Here is a 19,479-nt window from a genome sequence, read left to right as displayed (position 1 = left end):
CCACATAGAATCCCACCAAAAGAAAAATTTTTAAATATTAATTAAAAACAAAATAAAACAAAAAACTCCTTCACTCCTCCACCTTTCCTGCCTCTCCAACATCTTTTTATTCTCCTTAGTGGCACTGGGAGCTGCAGTGTATCACACAGTATACGCTTTGGTCCACTCAGCTTTACTTGCAAATATCTATTGCAATGAGTTGCTGGTCTGGTTCAAAGCTTCTGGCTTCTGGTACACCATCAATACTCAACCCTCACTGAAACTCTTCTTGAATATCCTGCTGTTGCCCTGAGTCATGCAGATCTTGGCTATGGCTCCACAGGACCAGTCCCTCCCCGAGCTCCAATAGGTCATAGATGGGGTAGACTTTGGGATGGGCCAACTCAAAGCTCTGGGTGTGGGCCAGGGTGGTAGCTGATTTAGTTAGTCAAGGATGCTGGGACTGCCCTCCTCAGGTGAGGGGCAGAGCCAGCTCTCCCATGCCTATAGTGAGGGGTGATGCAACCCTGCCTGGACATTACCATGGCCCCAGGTGGCAAGTAGGCCACCCACACCACCTTTGAGTCTTCAGTTCTGCTTCCTTCCACAGCACATGAAGCAGTCTCTTTCTCTTCCATTTCTCCATCATGCATTTACTCCTCATAATGGTACCTACCCATCCAGTGAGGCAAGATGCCATAGCAGCCTGTGGATGTCTTCATCCAGCCTGGGCCATGAGGACCCAGGTGGGCCTGTGGGTGTCTTCAGCCAGCCCAGGCCATGAGGACCCAGGCAGGCCTGTCAAACTATTTTTCTTAATTAAAAGTTTTCCATACAGTATATTTGACCATATTTCTTTCCCTTCCCCAACTCCTCCTAGATCTTCCTCATCACCTTCCCCACCCAAATTGCTATAACCTTCACACCTCTCTCTCTCAAAACATAAAAAAATCAAAACAAACAACCACATGCACACACACACACACACACACACACACACACACACACAAACAAACAATCCTAGCTTTTGCAGCTGATATTCTTTTTTTTTTTTTTAATTTATTTGTTTATTATGTATACAGTGTTCTGCCTGCATATATCCCTTCAGGCCAGAAGAGGGAGCCAGATCTCATTACAGATGGCTGTGAGCCACCATGTGGTTACTAGGAATTGAACTCAGGACCTCTGGAAGAACAGCCAGTGCTCTTAACCTCTGAGCCATCTCTCCAGCCCCCTGCAGCTGATATTCTTGTAGGTGTTTTGAGAGTTGGTTTCATGTTCTTTGGTTTTATACTCTCTGCATCTTCTAAGAATCTCTCACAGCTTCTAGTGTACCAAAGAATCACCTATGTCTTCTAGTTCAATTATTAGAATATAGTACAAAACATGTTTCCAAGAAACATAGTAGACATGGTAGAACAGTAATCAGACTTCAATTACTGCCCTCAAAATATGGGGAAAATATAGTGTGCTTATGTATACACATTTGCATGTGAAATAATCTAGTACTGGAAATGGATATTAAAAACAAGACTGTTAAAATAATAAATTGAATATGTAGTCCACAGAACAAATGTCCTTAGCAGAAGAACAGTTAGTGAGTGAGCAGGAGATTCAAGTGAAAGTCTTATCAGAATGAGCAGAAATGAAGACACTATATCGAGTGTAAAAACAAGAGAAGAGATAGAGCTGAAAGGGTCCTCATCCAAGCCAAAGAAGTTCGAAGAGCTAACTTTCAAAGAACAAACACCAGTACTCATCATATTATTCTATAAAACAGAAAAAGAAGGAAAACTTCCAAATTCTCTTTATGAAACTGCGATTGCCCTGATAGCAATATCAGACAAAGTTTCAACGAAAACAAAGAACATTATTGGCCAGCCTCTCTAATGTACAAAAAAAAAATGCAAAAATTCTCATTAAAATATTTGTAAATTGAATTCAAGAACACATCAAAAAAAGGTTATCCACTGTCATTAAATTATCTTCATCCCAGAGATGCAGAGATGACTCAACTTATATAAATCAATAAATGCTTTCTCCTACATAAACATTCTAAAAGAAGCCACACAATAATCTTATTTGATACAAAGTCCAACATCCTTTGGCAAAATCCAACATTCCTCAAGATAAAAGTCCCAAAGAATCTAGGGATACAGGAAGCAAATCTCAGCATAATAAAGGCAGCATACAAAAATGCCCATGGCCAGCCTCATGATAAATGAAAGAGAAAAAATGACCTCAAAGCATTTCCACTGAAATCAGTAACAAGACAAGACAAGATATTCTCTCCTTTCCTGCTCAATATAGTGCTTGAAATCTTAGCTACAGCATTCAGTCAACTGAGAGAGATAAAAAGAAGACAAATAGGAAGGAGGTCAAATGCAGAAGATGTTTCTATACATGAAAACCCCTAAAGACTCCACCAGAAAACCCCTTCAGTTGATAAATATATTTAGTAAAGGAGTGGGATACAAAATTAACACACAAAAGCAGTAGCCCTCCTATATACAAATGGCAAACACACCAAGAAAGACATCAGGGAAACAATACACAATGGCCTCAAAAAATAACTTGAATTAAATCTAACCAAGGAAGTGAGAGATTTATAAAATGAAAACTCTGAGACACTGAAAAAGGACATTGACGAAGATATCAGAGAATGAGAAGACCTCCTGTGTTCATGGATTGGTAGGGTTAATATTTTGAAAATGGCCTTCCTGCCAGAAGCAATAACTAAAATTCCTATTCAGTTCTTCACAGAAACTGTAACAGTAATCTTAAATTTCATTTAGAAACACACAAAAAAATAGGATAGCAAAAAAATCCTGAATAATAAAAGAATGGTGAGAGGTATCATCATCACTGATTTCAAATTATACTATAGAGCTACAGTAATAAAAACAGCATAATACTGACATAGAAAGCCATGTTGATCAATGGAATAGAATTGAGGGCCTGGAAATAAGCCAGCACTCCTTCAGCCACCTGAGGTTTGAAAAAGAGGCCAAAGCACACATTAGAGAAAAGACAGCATCTTTAACAAATAGCACCAGTCAAACTGGACAGCTACCTGAAGAACAATGAAACTAGAGCTTTATCTTCCCCTCTGCACAAACCTCAACTCCAAGGACCTTACATGGGACCTGATACCTTGAATCTGATAGAAGAGAAAACAATATGTTTGAACTGACAGGCACAAGAAAGGACTCTCTGAACAGAACCCTGGTATCACAGGCTTTAAGACAGACAGTTGACAAGTGGGACCACATGAAGCTGAAATGTTCTGTACAGCTAATGACATCATTGTTTGAGTAAAGAGGCAGCATACAAGCTAGGAAAAAAGCTTTAGTAGCTACACATCTGATAGAGGGTTAGTTTCTGGAATATATAAAGAATTAAAAAAAAAGAATACAAACAACTCAATTAGAAAATGGGTCATGGATCTAAACAGAGAGTTCTAAAAAGATGGAATACAAATGGCTGAGAAATGTTGTTCTAAATGTTCAACCATTAGAGAAAATGCAAATTAAGACTATTTCAAGATTTCATCTTTCCCCCAGTCATAATGACCAAAATAAAAGAGACAATTGATAACAGATGCTGATGTAGATGTGGGGGAAAAGGAACACTTACTCACTGATGGTGGGATTGCAAACTGATATAAACCACTGTGGAAATAAGCGTGGAGTTTTCTCCAAAAGCTGAAAGTAGATCTAGCACATGATCCAGCTAGCTACACCACTCTTTAGCATATACTCAATGGACTCTTCATGTTACTACTGATAATTGTTCATCCATGTTCACTGCTGCTCTATTCACAATAGTCAAGAAATGGAAACACCCTAAATGCTCATCACTGATGAATGGATAATAAAAATGTGGTACACTTATGCAATAAAGAATTTCCCAGTTGTTAAGAAAAATGAAATTATGAATTACACAGTTAGACCTAGAAACAATTGTTTTGAATGAAGCCACACAGATTCAGCAATTTTTTTTCTCATTTCTTGGTGTAAGCTTTTAATTTTTAGATATGTATGCTTCATTTGAGATACCCACAGAGGTCAGGGATTTAGTAAGGAGCCATGGAGGGAAGCCTTTCAAGAGAGGGAAGATAGAGCACAGTGGTATAGAGAAAAACTGAACTACTATTGAATCTCCACATGTTAAGTTTAGGTAGAATATTCTGAACTGTAACATCCAAAAAGAGTTGTCACTGGGAAGAACTGCCTGAGGAAGATCTGGCACATGACACAGACACACATTGAACACCCTTTGCTTCAGAACCATGGGTAAATCTTACCTGTTAAATGCATTGTAAAGGAAATGGTTATGGAGGCTTACACCAAAGTTTCAGAAAATGACCGAAGCCAAAACATTGTTTGGCAGGGTCACAATCCCTACAAGAAGCCCTGAAAGGTCATTGACTGAAGCTGTGAAGGGGAAGCCTCAACTGCAATAGAGACCCTAGGAAGTTTGGAGATGCCAGGATTGTGGATTCCACTAAGAAAAGATGAAGACGTGAAGTAGAGCCAGGCCAAGAGAGAGGCTGGGCGTGCTTCAAGTAGCAGAGCTGAAAGCACCACTGTCCAAATGATTCCACTGAAGTCCAGAGCCTGGGAAGAAGGGACCAGGATTTGTTGCTTTGATACTGAGTTTCAGTCTTGCTTTGGTCTGATCTTTCCTTGTCATGTCCCCATGCCTCTTTTTTGTAATGAGAATATTTATTCTGTGCCATTGGTATAAACAGGTAGCTTTTTTTATTATTGACTTTTCATGGGTTCATAGCTAAAAGAATACCTTGAATCTCAGAAGGGACTTTGGACTATGGACTTTGAAGTGGTGTTGGAACTGTTAAGACTTTTAGGACTCTGACATAGGAACCGAGCATATTTGCACTAGAAAATAACCATGAGTTTTAGAGGATCAAGGATGCAATGGTATGGTTTAAAAGTTTTATTTTGGGTGTCAAGTTGACAAGGAGTGGAACCGTGATTGTTAATCTTTATTTTCAACTTGACAAGATAGGAATCACCTAGGACACACCCTTCCAGGCATATCTATAAAGGTGTTTGCAGTGACGCTTAAGTGAAGGAAGGCACACCTGAGTGCTGGCAATACCATCCCATCAGCTCTAGTCCCAGACTAAATGAAAAGGAGAGGAGGAAGCCAGATGACCACCACCAACACACCTCCTTGCTTCCTGATTGTGGTTGCTATGTGACCATTTGCATCATGCCCCTGCTGCCACAGATAAGGCCACTCTCACTATTATACATTCCTTTCCATGTACCTGAAAGCTATGAGTCCAATTTAACCCTTCATCCCTTAAATTGCTTTAGGTATTTTGATCAAAGGAATGCTCTAAGTAACTAATATAGTTATCATACAAATAGTGGGTTTCACTGCGACATTTTTACATCTATTCCATTATTCTCTCTTGTGCCCCTCATTTCTCCTCTTAGACCTCCTCTTCCCATCTCATGGTCCACTTTACACTTTCATGTCCTACACATACACAGAACACCTCATGAGTTTGCATACCATCATTGCACAGGAGCCATGCTAATCTCTGTGTCATCCCAGCTTTTTGTATATGTGTTGCCAAGATGATAATACCATGGGCCTTTTCAACAGCAATTGAATGGGTATGAATTCTATTCCTACTCAAGCTATCAATCAAAAGTGTATGAGTATTGACTTAAATACCTGCAGAGTATCAAAAGTTCATGTACTCTTTCTCAGATAAATCTCACAAAATGAAGGAAAGATAAGGGGTTTGGGAAACACGAGATCTGATATAGATGCGTGAAAATCCATGACTGCAGTCGAAATTATAAGGATGTCCACAGGACTAGAGGAAAACTGGTCATGTGGAGCTAGAAAGCAGGAGGTCTTGTGGGGCTATCTCAGAGCAAAGAGATGAACAAGAGTGTTCTGTTATATGGAAAGTTGAATTGAAAGGTTGTTTTATTGAGCAGTTGGGGTATATGAGAATAAAAGCCATAAGATAAAAGTATATTAAACAAACAATATAAGTAATTCCAAGAATGCCAGAAGTCGCTCAAGAAAGGAAATGTGCATGCTGAAATACATCACCAGAATCTGAAACCACTCCTACTGTAGCAGGGAGAATTTTCACAGTATTATTAATAATATGAAATAAATATTTCACTAAAAGTTGTAGTACATATATAAAGAGTAAAAAGAGTGAATAATGGGGACACTTACAAACGTTAAAATCTTCATTTGCTGCAATATAGACTTCACATAAATGTGGTTAAGCAGGTGTCTTTATAGATATGTGAGGTGAATAGGAACAAAAGAAAAGCTGTTGCCTTTCTTAGGATGGAGGAGAAGGATGGCAGACAGGGAGATGACTGCTACCTTTTGTCATAAGCCTTTTTAGCACTATTGAGAAATATATTTAATGTCAAGTAACATTCTAATAAATAATGCTGCTATATTACATAAAATTTAAATTTGAGGTTATGAATATATTTTGAACTTTTTAATATTGTAATTCAGTCTCATTTACAATTTGCAAAATATCTATAATTCATAAAATAAAATTACCACTCTAGTGTCACATGTTGCCAGCCATCCTTTATTACTAGGTATGTTATTTACACCACAGAAACTTCATTGTGAATGTAGCTTATATTCTTTTTAGTTAAACATTTTATAATCAAAGATTTTTATATCTTAAACATTTCTTATAAACGTGTTTGATGACATGACATAACTATAATCATAAGTATCCATTGATCATTCCTGGTATTTTATTATCTTTGCCTAGGAATAATTCCTGCAAGTAAAGTTGCTAGCCCAGATGGTGAAAATATTTTTGAGACATTTGGTACACATTATAAAATCACAGGCAGATTCTCCCGGCTCATACCCCACTGGCAATGTACAAGATGACTCATTTCAACACCACCCTGCCACCACTGTTTCTCATCTGAAAAAAATGTAAGTAAAATGGGGAGATTTTATCCAAGATCTTGAAGTTTTGTGTGGTTTTTTTTTGTTGTTGTTGTTGTTGTTTTAAAAATTGTTGACAGGAAGAAGATGCGCTCCCAAGTAAAGCTCTGTAAAACACAGAAGATGATAAACTTTCCCCCAGTGAACCCACAGTGGCCCTTGTGTCTATCTGTGTCCTGAACTGACACCTGACAAAGTCTTTCAAAGGAAAGAAACATCAAAAGAACAACACAGAACTACATAAATCTACATAGAACTCCACAGAACGCCATAGAACGACATCATGCCTTTCGGCCTTGAAGTCTCACGCTATTTAAAAGTCTGGAGTATACTAACCAAGACCCTTTGCCCATAACTGCTCCCCTAGGATACTAGGAGACTTGCTAGGGAGTCTGCCTAGGGTACTAAGAGACCACAGTCAAGAGAAGGTACATACAAGGTTTCAAGGATAGCTTAGGAAAGACTGGGGGATGGTAAAGGAAGACTTGGTCTATGCTACTCACAAAGACAGAAGTTGGACTCATGAGAAGTTGCAGGCAAGAAAATTTCAGTTCATATGTTTTAACTGGATTCTAATTATATTTTAAACTTTTAAGAACTATACAATTTCAAGTTATTATTATTAACAAGAACTTCTTGACAATGAGTAGCCTCTCTCCTGAGGAAATGAATAAAAATTAATTTCTGATAATTCTTTTGAGAGAGATCTACCTTCATATACTTCAGCTGTGTGTTTCTTGAAGGCAGGAGTGGTATTGAAAAGTAACCCACATCATTAACTCTTGTCATTCACTGCCCAGCCTCCAACCATGCCCATCAAACTGCATCTATCAACTGATTCCCTGACATCTTTCCAAGAGTTATTTCATCTAAGTGGGCATCACCCCTTATGTTTGGAACCCAGGAGAGATTTATAATTTTCTTCTTTGTATTGTAAATTACTTCATACACTTGGGAAAACATTACAAGTGTCCTTATGCCCACTACCAAGTGCTGTCAAATCTTATTTTGCCATATGTGTTTTAAACACAATGAAAGCCTCCTGTAAACCTTCTCTTGTTCTCCTTCCTTCTCCAGAGCTAAACACCATCCAGACCTTGCTCCTCATCACCCCCAACATCTCCGATGTGCTGTCTTTTGTTCTTTTATAGACACAGACAGAGCTAAAAATTTATTTGAGCTGTCATAACAAATTACAACAAATTTGGTAGCTTAAAACAACATATTTATTTTCTTAAGCCACAGTTCTGGAGCCTAGAACTTAGCACTGAAGGTCTGGCTTTCTCCAAAGGCTGTGATATCAGACCCTTCTTCATCTCTCCTAATTACAGGAAGCTCCCTGCATAACTTGGTTTTTGCCAGCATCCTGTGATGTTGCCTCTATGTTCAGGTGAGATCCTCTTTGTGTGTCTTCTCTTCTAAATGCATCAGTAATATTGAATTTGGACCCAATAATGACTTCATTATTTCCCAGTGTGGTTGTATTCTAAGTACTGGAAGTTAAGATCTCAACAAACCTATCTGAGAGATGCAATCCAACCCAAAGCAAGATGTGTAAACAATACCTAGAAAGAATTGGATGCTTTTAAACTTACACAAATGACATCCTTTTATGCTGTTGTAACAAAATAATATGGAATAATTGATGACAGAAATTTATTTTTCACAATTCTGGAGGCTAGGAAGTCCAAGATGAAGTTTCCAGGTGGTTTTGTATCTAGTGAAGATGGTCTTCAAAGATAACCCCTTCTGTGTGTCTCATGAGGTAGGATGGATGGATGAGAGGTCAAGCACACTTCTGAACCTCCATAGAGGTACCAGAACCTTCCATAAGGGTTCAGTCCTCCTGACCTACCATCTCCTAAGGGCCCCACCTCCTAATAACTTCACCTTGAGGGTTAAGACCAATGTTTGACATTTGAAGAGAATTATGTACATCCAAGCCAGAGTAAACTGATTGCCTTTTACACAACCCAAAGATTCCAAGAGTTAAAAAGTAGCACACCCTTTGCCTCAGGACCTCTCAAATTAGCATGCAATTGAAAATCAGCTTCAGACATGAATGTGAAGAGGAGAAAGATACAGCCAGCAACGGCTTCTTCAAGCTCATCATGAGTTTTCTCTAGATAGGTGAGTGGCCTGTATGGAGAACAAAGGGTGGCAGACTCTCCTGAAGGGATCACAACGAGATTCCTGGAGAAAGTGTCTAAGCTAAGCCCTGAAGAAGTATGAGGAATAGAATAGTACCAAGTCTAGGCAGAGCAGAGGAACTTCAGAAGAAGTGGAGAAGAGAATAAAATCATGGAAGCAAACCAGAAAATTCTGTATAAAGGAAGGGTGTGGCCATGCAATTCAATTAAAATATGAAACCAGAGAGCCGAGGCAGGAGAATGGATACGATTAAACCAGAAGGCTGTGCCCACTATATCAGGCATCTTCGTTTCTTTACATGTTGTTATGATAAAATAGCTTGACAAAAACAACTCAGAAGAGAAAGTGATCATTCCAGCTCACAGTTCAGGGATACAATCCATCATGGTGAGGAAGTTCAGGCAGCAAGGACTTGAAGCAGATGAACACACTACAGTCCCGGTCAGAAAGCAGAGAGCAATGAATGTGTGCATACTGCTTGCTCCCTTTCTTATATAGTCCAGGAGCCCTTGTCCACTTTTAGGCTGGGTCCTCCCACCTCAATTAACACAATTAAGATGATCCCTAACTGCCATGCTCAGAGGTCTATCTCCCTAGTCACTCTAGTTAAGTGATTCTCAGACTTCCCAAAGCTGCAACCCTTTAATACAGTTCCTCATGTTGTGGTGACACCCAACCATAAAATTATTTTCACTGTTACTTCATAACTATAATTTTGCTACTCTTATGAATCATAACATAAATATTTTTGGAGATAATGGTTTGACAAAGGCATCATGATCCACAGGTTGAGAACCACTGGTCTAGATTGTCAAATTGATAGTTAACAGGAGTATATTTATTGGCTAAGAAAAGTTACCTACTGTTATAATAAAGTATAATAAAATAGGTTAAAACAACAAACTTATTCTCTTATAATTTGGAGCCTGGAGATATAAAAATGAGGCATTCACAAGGTTAATTCTTCTAGAAAACTGGGGAAGAGTCAATTCCCTCTGTCTCCTAGCTTCTAGTGACTTCTAGAAAACCTGGGCAGTCCTTGGTTTGTGGACACACAATCTTGTCTCTGCCTTGTCTTCAAGTCACCTTCTCTGTGCATATCCTTTCCCTCCCCTCCTCCTTCTTTCCTCCTCTCCCTTCCTTCCTCCTTCTCCCCTCCCCCCACCACACTCCTGTCCCCTTCTCCGTCCCTCCCCCTCTCCTCTCGTTTTTTCTTTTCTTGACATTTTTCTTAGGACCCAAGACATAATCCAGGATGCTCTCATTCAAAGATATTTAACTAACTTGCATCCAAAAAGAGACTCTTTTATTTTGGATGAAGTCACCACTCACTCTACCACAGAGAGCTCAAGTGTTGACCTGCAAGCATTAGGAAGTTCTTAGGCTTTAAGAAAGAGGAGCTGTGATTATATTTCTATCATAATGACAGATCTCAGCAAATGTTGTGATAGAAAATATAGAAAGAAAGGGACAGATTGAGAAATATGTAGGATTTATGCTGAGAGGGTCCTGATTACTTAGATGTGAAACTTGCATAAAGGATGGTTATGATGCTTCCTGCATTACTGAATTGTATGAATTTGATTATTATAAAGTGAATACTAAAAGGAAGATGTGCTTGGGAAAGGATTATTCTTCTGTTTTGACATGTTGATTATGATGGTGTTTGCTATAGCCTAGTGGAGAGATCCGATAGGCTAAGCAGGGGGTATTGATTTGTGAATCATCTTTGAATAAGTAAAGATAAAAGCTGATGAGTTTTCAAAAGCAATCTGTTCAGGAACTGTGATACAAGGAACACACAACCCAGCCCAAAGCAGATCCTGAAAAAATACACAAAGTACCAAAGAAGACAGAGCCCAAGGTAGAGGAGCTGAAATACCAACTCAGAGGCCTGTGGAGGTATTGCCACGGTGGGCATTATAAAATGGCCATACCCAGGTAGTGGGGCTAGGCAGCTGCCACACCAGCCTTGAGGATAGCAGTGACACACTGTATACACTCAGCTTACCCACAGACCTAAACATGAAACAGCCCCACGACTTAGGATGTGAGCAAGAGGCAGTCAAGACACTTTCTTTGTGGTAAAAGGCTGCTTTGGGAAGAAGAAAGAAAGATGGTTTCTGGTTGGTATATAACTCTGAGATTCAAAACTAAAGGATCTGGTGCAGTTCATGTTATGTCTGATACATCCCCTGACCATAGATTATGGTTTGAATATGCCCCCAAATCGGTATATTGAAAACTTTATCTCCAATGCAAGAAAGATGTTAAGAGGTGATTAAATCCTTATATCATGAATGCTCTGTTTTCATGCAACACACACACACACACACACACACACACACACACACACACACACACAATATTCTACCATAAGATGATACCGCAGGCCCTCACTAGACTCAATCTCTTTAACCTTAAACTTTATACCCTCCATAACTGTAAGAACTCAATCTTTGCCCTTTATAAACTATCCTTCCCAGACTGCAGCATTCTGTTATAGTAACACAAAATGAACTAAGATCCTTGTGCATGGAGGTAGACTAAAGTCAACCAAGTAGAAGTATTTCCTTAAAGGGGTGATAGAAACCACACATTATTCCAGCCAAAATCTCCTGGATTGGCTTACACAATAGGGACTGGGTCGTCCAACAATCGCTATCTACATGCTGGAGAGGCTGAGAACCCCAAACTCTGAATTCCCAGCCTATGAATCTGGGTGTCTTGGCAGTCTCAATCTGACACTGCAGTTTGGAAGCTTCCTGAAGACTCACTGGTATTCCATCTACATTGGAAAGCTGAAGACTGGAATCTGGCTGACATCAGTAGGGAATGGTGGCAGTAGCCATAGCAATGACAGGAGCATTCCCTCAGCAGAAAACAAGGCAGGTGTGGCCCCGGCTGGCATCAAAGTTGTGATCACCCCTCATCACCATCTTTAGCATTTGCCTATGAGCGTACACCACAACACAGGAAATAGCACCAATAACTGACAAATTAGATTACATAAAATTGTAAAGCTGCTGCAAAGCCAAATCCTTAGAGTGAACAGACAGCCCACAGAATGGCAGAAAATCATTGCTAGCTGTAGTTCAGACAGGAAGTTAACTTCTAAAACATGAGGAACTGATGTCTCCATGAATATAGTGGTTACTATGTAATCCTGAGGCTCTACAGCTATGTACCAAGCCAGGCCTGGTGACAGGCACCTGCAACCATAGTGCAAATGAGTGGAGAGACAGGTGGCTCCTGAGGGCTTCCTGGTGACCCATTCCAGTTAAAGAAAAAAAAAAAAGGAGCTTTGTTCAGTAAAGAGTGATAGAAAAGGCCACCTGATATTGATGTCTGGCCTCTACCCATGCACACATGGGTCCATACTCCTGCACACACAATCATACAACACAAGGACACACACCACACACAGAAAGAAGGGCGAGAGAGGAGGGAGAGGTGGGGAGAGAGAGCTGAAAAGCTTAAACACCAAACTCAACCCTGCCAACCAATAAATGGGCCAGTGGACTGAAGAAAATTCTTAAATAAAGAAACACAAATGGCCAATAACTGTTTTTAAAGGTGTTCAGCAACCCTAGCCATGGGGGAACTGCAAATAAAAGTTGCTTCCAGATTCACCTCAGTCAAAAAGAAATCAGGAAAACAAATGACAAGAAATGCTGGTGAAGATGTGGGAAAGGGAAATCTCTATTCAGTGTGGGTCGAGATGTAGCCTTGTGTGGCCACTGAAGTAGTCAGCATGAGCGGCCTCAAAAAAAAAAAAATGGAATGACCATATGACCCAGATGTGCCATCCTGGCCATATAACTCAAGGACTCTATATGCTGCCAAGAGATACTTGCAGATGCATGCTTATTGCTGTTCTATTTATAATATCAAGAAAATGGAGTGAGCCTGGATGTCCATTAATGGACATGATGAATAGACAATGAAAATGTGATACAAAATGTACAGAGTAGAGTTTTATTCAGGTATGAAGAGCAATAAAATTAAGTAATTTACAAGGAAGTAGATAGAACTAGGGAGTATAGTGAGGTAAGTCAGGCTCAGAAGACAAAAGCGGCATGTTCTCTCTCATAAAAACCCTAGCTTCTGGTTTTCATACATGTGTGTTCATGTGAGAATGAGTGTAAGTAGAGTTCATCCACTGTTTATCTTTAACTGCAAAGCAGAAACGCCACAAAGAACAACTTCTTGTTCTTGCCTCTGCCTCTCAACACAGGGATTAAAGGTGTGTGTCACCACCATCAGGCTGAAGAACATTTATTTCTACAGCTGTGGAGTCTAGAAAGTAAGTCTGAGATTTAAGGAAAGGCCAGATTCAGTGTCTGGTGCCAGCTTGTTTCCTGCCTTGTAGATGTCATCCTCTGGCTCTGCCCTCATTTGATGGGCCATGCTAGACAGGACACTGGGACCATTTTAATGAGGACACTAATCACATTCACGTGCAGTCTGCATTTATGACCCAGGCATCTCCCAAAGGCTCTATCTCCTGATACCATTATTTGGGGAGTTAAGCATTCCACATTTGAATCTGAGGAGGGGCACAAGCACTCAGATCTTAGGACTCATGATCTTCATCTTATAGACATATCTCTTCTAATTACACCTCTGTCTCATACCACTTTTCTCTCTCTCTCTCTGTCCTTGCCTTTTTATAAGGGCACAAGTCACAGGACTTAGGTCCCACTCTAAATCTAAGATGGTTTAATAGCTAGATCTCCAATTAGTTTCATCTGCGAAGGCCCTATTTCCAAATAAGTTATGTTCTGAGAATCCATGAGGAATGAACTTTGGGGTAGAGGAACCAGACAACCCTAGCTGGGCTTGTAAGGGGCCAATGCCAGAACTCCACATTGTGAAGCAGCTGGATTCTGATTCTCTGTTCTGTTTCATTTGCCTGTTTTTCTATTATGGAGCCACATCTTTTAACCATGGAGATCTGGCACTTTTATAATAACAATTGATATTTGAAGCACAAGTATCTCTTCTTCTTCTTCTTCTTCTTCTTCTTCTTCTTCTTCTTCTTCTTCTTCTTCTTCTTCTTCTTCTTCTTCTTCCTCCTCCTCCTCCTCCTCCTCCTCCTCCTCCTCCTCCTCCTCCTCTTCCTCCTCCTCCTTCCTCCAGAGTGTTTTGGCTATGACTACCAGTTTTTATGGATTTAAGGATGAGTTTTCAAATTTCTTTTAAAACTCTTGTTGAAATTTTTGAAATTGTTGAAATTGCCCTGAGTCTGTAGACAGCTGGGAAGAGACTGGCACTGCTATATTATTAACTCCCTTGGTTTGTATCTGTCCCTCCATTTCAGCCTTCTTTAATGTCTTCTGACAAAGTATTACATGTTATCATTAGAGTTTTGCTACATCTTTTTAAAGAAAGCTTCTTTGGGGAAATGAATTTAGATTCACAGGAAAGTTGCGATGGTAGAAAGGATCTGTGTTGTTCCTCCCTCACCTTAGCATTAATTGTTTTCTGTAAGGTTTATTCCTGAGCTGATTACATATTTGTTGTTCTTGCAAATGGTGAAGCAAAAGTATCAGCTCTGAGTGACTCAGCAATAAAATGACAGTCTTCAAAATAGACCAGAATGCTGCAAGGAATTATCGAAAAGGAGGGTTTCTCAACGCTGCAGAGACAATCTTAAAATGACAAGAGCCCACTCAGTCTGTGCAAGATGAAGGAGAAGAAGAAGCAGATCCTGCCGTGTGAAGTCTCAGAATGCCCAGGTGAAAGCAGATCTTAAGGCCCAGGCAGGAGTGCTCTCTCTAGAGTGCCTCACCCTGAAGAGCCATCTCTCAGAACAACTCAGAGTCAGCGTCCTGTTTTCCTCTAAAAGACGCCATCCCTGCGCACCTTCAGAAGTTCTGAAGCGTTCTCTTGAAGTTGTTGCATATTTTCTGCTCAGCTTATTCCTGGGTGGCTTACTGTTGCCACTGTAAGCTATATGACTTTTCTCACATTTTCCAGGTGCTACCAGTGTACTAAAGTCACTGACTTTTGTACCAGTTGATCCAGATACTGGCCACTTACTAAAGTCATTATGCCTAATGGCTTGTTGTTCCATCTGGAGTGTTGCCCTGTTATGCAATTACTTGATCTACACTGCTAACAATTTTGTCTTTCTGAGATCTCTTGTTGTTGTTCTCACTGCCCTGGTTGGAACATTAAAAAAAATACTGATTTATAGTGATGATAGTGAGTCTTTTCCATTTCTTTCTACAGTATTGCACTCCCAATGTAAGTGCTTTTGGTCCGAAAGCCTCTATCATTTTGTAACAGACAGAGATGTTGAAGATTGGACATATCACTTTCATTAATTGAAATGATCTAATTTAACCTCTTAATTTGATGAACTTAATTTAAAAAATTATTCCGAGCCAGCAAGATGGCTTAGAGAGTGTAGGTTCTTGCCCCCAACTGGACAACCTGAGTTTGATACTGTGGAACCACACCGTGAAAGCAGAAAATCAACCTCAACATTTATACTCTGTCTTTCACACGCATACTGTTGCTTGTGAGAGCCTGGCCTCTTAGTACAAAATAGACCAATAAATATAATTAAAATTATTTTTAAAAAATCTATTCCAAAGCACTGAATCATCTTTATGTTTATGTTTATATTTATGTTCTGCCAGTTAAAGTGTGCTATGCTCTGAACTATGTGCCTTCCATATTCCTGTGTTGAAGCCCCAGCCTCAACATGATGGGTTTTGAAGGTGGGGACTCCGGGAAATAGGTTCAGATGAGGTCATTAGGTGGGGCTCTCACAATGGAAGTTAGTATTCTTTCAAACAAAAACACCCCAAAGAGCTTGCTCTTTCTTTCTGTCCCTACATTGTAAGGATGCAGAAGAAGACAGAAGAGACCTTTCAGCAGAAATTAACCACAGTGACAACTAAACCTTGGCCCGACAGTCCTCAAAACTGTGAGGAAATACGTTTCTATTATTTAAGACACCTTTGGCGTTTTCTTACACATCATGAGTTCACTGAGATGGCCTTCCTTGTGCCTCCCTGCTCTGGAGGTGCACATTGTTACTTTCCTGTCTTTAGATTCCAACTGAAGCATCATGGCTTGGGATCTGGAGGCTGCCTTGGTTCTGACTGGAACTTGGGTCGCTGTTTCTCTGCTGGCCAAACCTTTGACCTTAGTCTGGAACTACACCACAAACTCGCCTGGTTCTCCAGCTTGCAATCTAATTGTCTTGGGACTCCATAACCTCTTGAGCCAACTCCTTATAATAACAGTATTCTGGTTCCACTTTTTGGAGAAGCCCAACCCCTACAAGATACATTTCCCTTTATTAATCTCCAGAACTTATTTGCCAGTAATTTGTTTATCTATGCACTACACACTACTTTTGCTTTGTGAGTTTTGGACATAGACAATCCACTTTTAGCATTAGGCTTTGACACTCTGACCTTGTGAACGTAATTGGAAGTTTCACCATTTTTCCTTTTATGGAAGCAATGTAAATAACAATGAAGAGACTGTGGTTTCTTGCAAGTGTGTTGAAATTTTTTTTTTTTAGAATCATCTTGGCTTTTTTCATACTAAAATTAGTTGTCCATATCCCATGGGTTTGGGGTTGTAATGTTCTCAAAAAGAGTTTCTAAATGCACTGTTAATTCCTAAGTAAATAAAACTAACAAGAAAATGCTTGAAAAATGTTAGGGCAAGAAAGTTAAAGTATTGTGGATACTTTTAGGTCTCAGAAACCTGGGGAAAAATGGTTGAGGTGCCTATTAACATATTAAAGCAGATGCTGGCCAGCTCTACCAGCATCACTCTGGTGGCTCTCTCCAGCTCTCCCAACAGCACTCAGTACCTATGACTCCTCCCAACACTTCTCATCCTGCCCCCCACCCTAAACCTCTCACTCCCAGGGTCTGGGCTTCTGCCTCCCTTCCCCCAGCCTGATCCTTATAGAACTCAGCCATTTTGGCTACAACAGTCTCTTGGTCGCTTGGCCCAGGCTGTCTCTCTTGGTCTTTGGCTCCTCTCTTGCTCTACCTCCCCCTCTCTCCTCCCATGGTCCAGTTTAGTCTGCTGGCCACCTTCATTCTGGACTCTTACCTCTGTCCACTTTCTCCCTTATATCTACAAAAACAAAACAAAACCCTCCATAATTAAGAGTAGTTATGACCTCCTTTTATTTCATTTTTTTCATTCATCTGGTATCCCTCCTGTCTCTCAGCTCCCTCCTAGAAGTCCTGAATCTTCTCTACTCCCTGGAGGGCTCTATGATATTGGAACCCTCCCTCAGGTGGAATTCCTGTGTGTTCCTCCTTGTCTCCTATGGCTACATTGTTCTCTCTCTCTCTCTCTCTCTCTCTCTCTCTCTCTCTCTCTCTCTCTCTCTCTCTCTCTCCTCCCTCTTGGAGCTTACTGGAACACTCCCTCCAATGGAGTTCATTTCATAACACATTGTCCTTTTCTCCTCAGACTCAATTCCTTTCTTGAACTCAGAGATTTTCTTAAAGCCCCACTATCTTACTGCAAAAAGCATGGCCTTGGTACCGTTCAATGGCCAAAGATGCCCCCCTTGTGTTCCAGATGACTTCTACCACTGCACAAGCAAATGACCCTAGTCTCTTATCTCTAAAGTTTTTCAACTTTGACTCTTGAAAATCTTTTATCTCTACAATTTCTCTGCACTCTGCTCTCAAGAAATCTTTTAAGACTACTATGTGAACAGTCTTTGTCTCAGGATTTATAAGTTCATTGGATGTGGTTAAAATATCTGTAAAGTCTATAGCAAAAGTTAGTTTAAAACTTGTAACAAAAGGTTGAATCTTAATTTGCTACATGTGGTTCAACTCTTATTTAGAAAAAAATAGATCTCCTTACTGTGTATGTAAGTTGAATTCAACTCTTGTTTAGGAAAATAAATGTTTTTAAATAGCAACTGTGTGGTTCTTCTCCATCTTGACTAATGACTTCATCAGGATAGAAGCAACCACGTGATTGGCAGCCATCTTTACTAAGGTTAACAGGTACATGCCATGTACCTTCACCACCATCTTGGTTTAGATGAGCATATCGTATAAAGCAACAATTATAAAACTTCTTAGTCCTACTGAGCAATCTGCTTATCATTGTATCTCCTTTTTAGACTAATGAGAGAACAACAGGTCTCCAAAATATTTTGGATTATTAGGATGGATTTTTGTATGATGATAAATTTCTAAAGTCATAAAGGTCTAATAGGTCATAAAGGTTAATAAAAGCTGACTTAGAGAATTACCTCTAACTACTTATGTCTTTGCTAATTGTTCAACACTAGGCTTCTAGAAAATATTATGGGTTTGGGAGTTGGAATAGGGAGAGAGGGAGAAAGTTAAACAAATCACTATCACTCTATATTGTAAATATTTTAGCCGTATTTAAGACCCCAAACTCTCACCTCACTTCTTACATGACACTTCTTTACAGGATATGTGAGTATCTAGTTGGAGAATCTGTGTGAGTGTGTGTGTGTGTGTGTGTGTGTGTGTGTGTGTGTGTGTGTGTACACGCACGCATGATGGCATGATGTGTAACATCACATGTATGTGAGTGTGCACACATGAACACATTTATGTGAAAGTCTGGGGTTCAATTGCGGATCTTCAATTGCTCTCTACTTTATTCGTCAAGCAAGGTCTCTCCACTGAACCCAAAGCTGACTGACACAGCTCTTCTTGCCAGCCATCTTGTTCTGGAGGTCCCCTGTCTCTGAGTTCTAAGTGCTGGAATTACAAACAACCCAACTCTAGTCCTTCCGGTTGCTCAGCAAGTGCTTTAACCACTAGAGTACCTCCCTAGGCACAGCTGAAGACTCTTCTTTAGGAGGGAGTTTAAGAATCCTTTCCTGTTGCCTTCTCATTTGAAGTATTTAGAAGTCCCTCTAGTCATAAACTTCCTCTCAAAGCATTCCAGGCTCTGGTTTGCTTCTTGGTGTTTGGCATTTCACACAAACAGCCCAATGCTAACAAGACTTGCTTTCTATGTCTATTCTTCTGATTGTATACTTGAAGGATGGATTTCTTTATTGATGGAATTTAAAATTTGTACTAGAACTTTGGCATTCTAATTATGAGGAAGACTTGGATTGTTATTAAATGTAATAAGCTTTCAAATCTTACTTCAATATCATTTTGTGTTATATTTACTGCTACGTCAGTCTAAATTATATTTCTGCTCTGGTCTTCTTTTTTTCCCCTGCAATTCTAAGTCTTTTCATAACTTTAATGATATTTTTTGGCCTACTCGCTCTGAGGAATGTTCTTGATTGTTCAACGCTGTGAATGCAAGCACACTGCAAAGGAATCTCACTTCATTGTTGTAGCCTCAGACACTGGGAAT

The 19,479-nt window shown here is 39.8% G+C and overlaps 1 non-coding gene across 1 annotated transcript; it reads right to left on the bottom strand.

The window, feature by feature from the left end:
• Positions 1-5,494: 5,494 nt before the first annotated feature.
• LOC114693586 lies at positions 5,495-5,601 on the bottom strand. Its single transcript, XR_003734571.1, has one exon. It is a non-coding gene; the product is annotated as a U6 spliceosomal RNA (small nuclear RNA).
• Between the last annotated feature and the right edge of the window lie 13,878 nt (positions 5,602-19,479).

Source organism: Peromyscus leucopus, chromosome 7, assembly GCF_004664715.2.
Source record: "Peromyscus leucopus breed LL Stock chromosome 7, UCI_PerLeu_2.1, whole genome shotgun sequence".
NCBI classification, from domain to species: Eukaryota; Metazoa; Chordata; class Mammalia; order Rodentia; family Cricetidae; genus Peromyscus; species Peromyscus leucopus.
The sequence above is the reverse complement of the archived record's forward strand: the minus strand, read 5'-3'. Positions and strand labels throughout refer to the sequence as shown.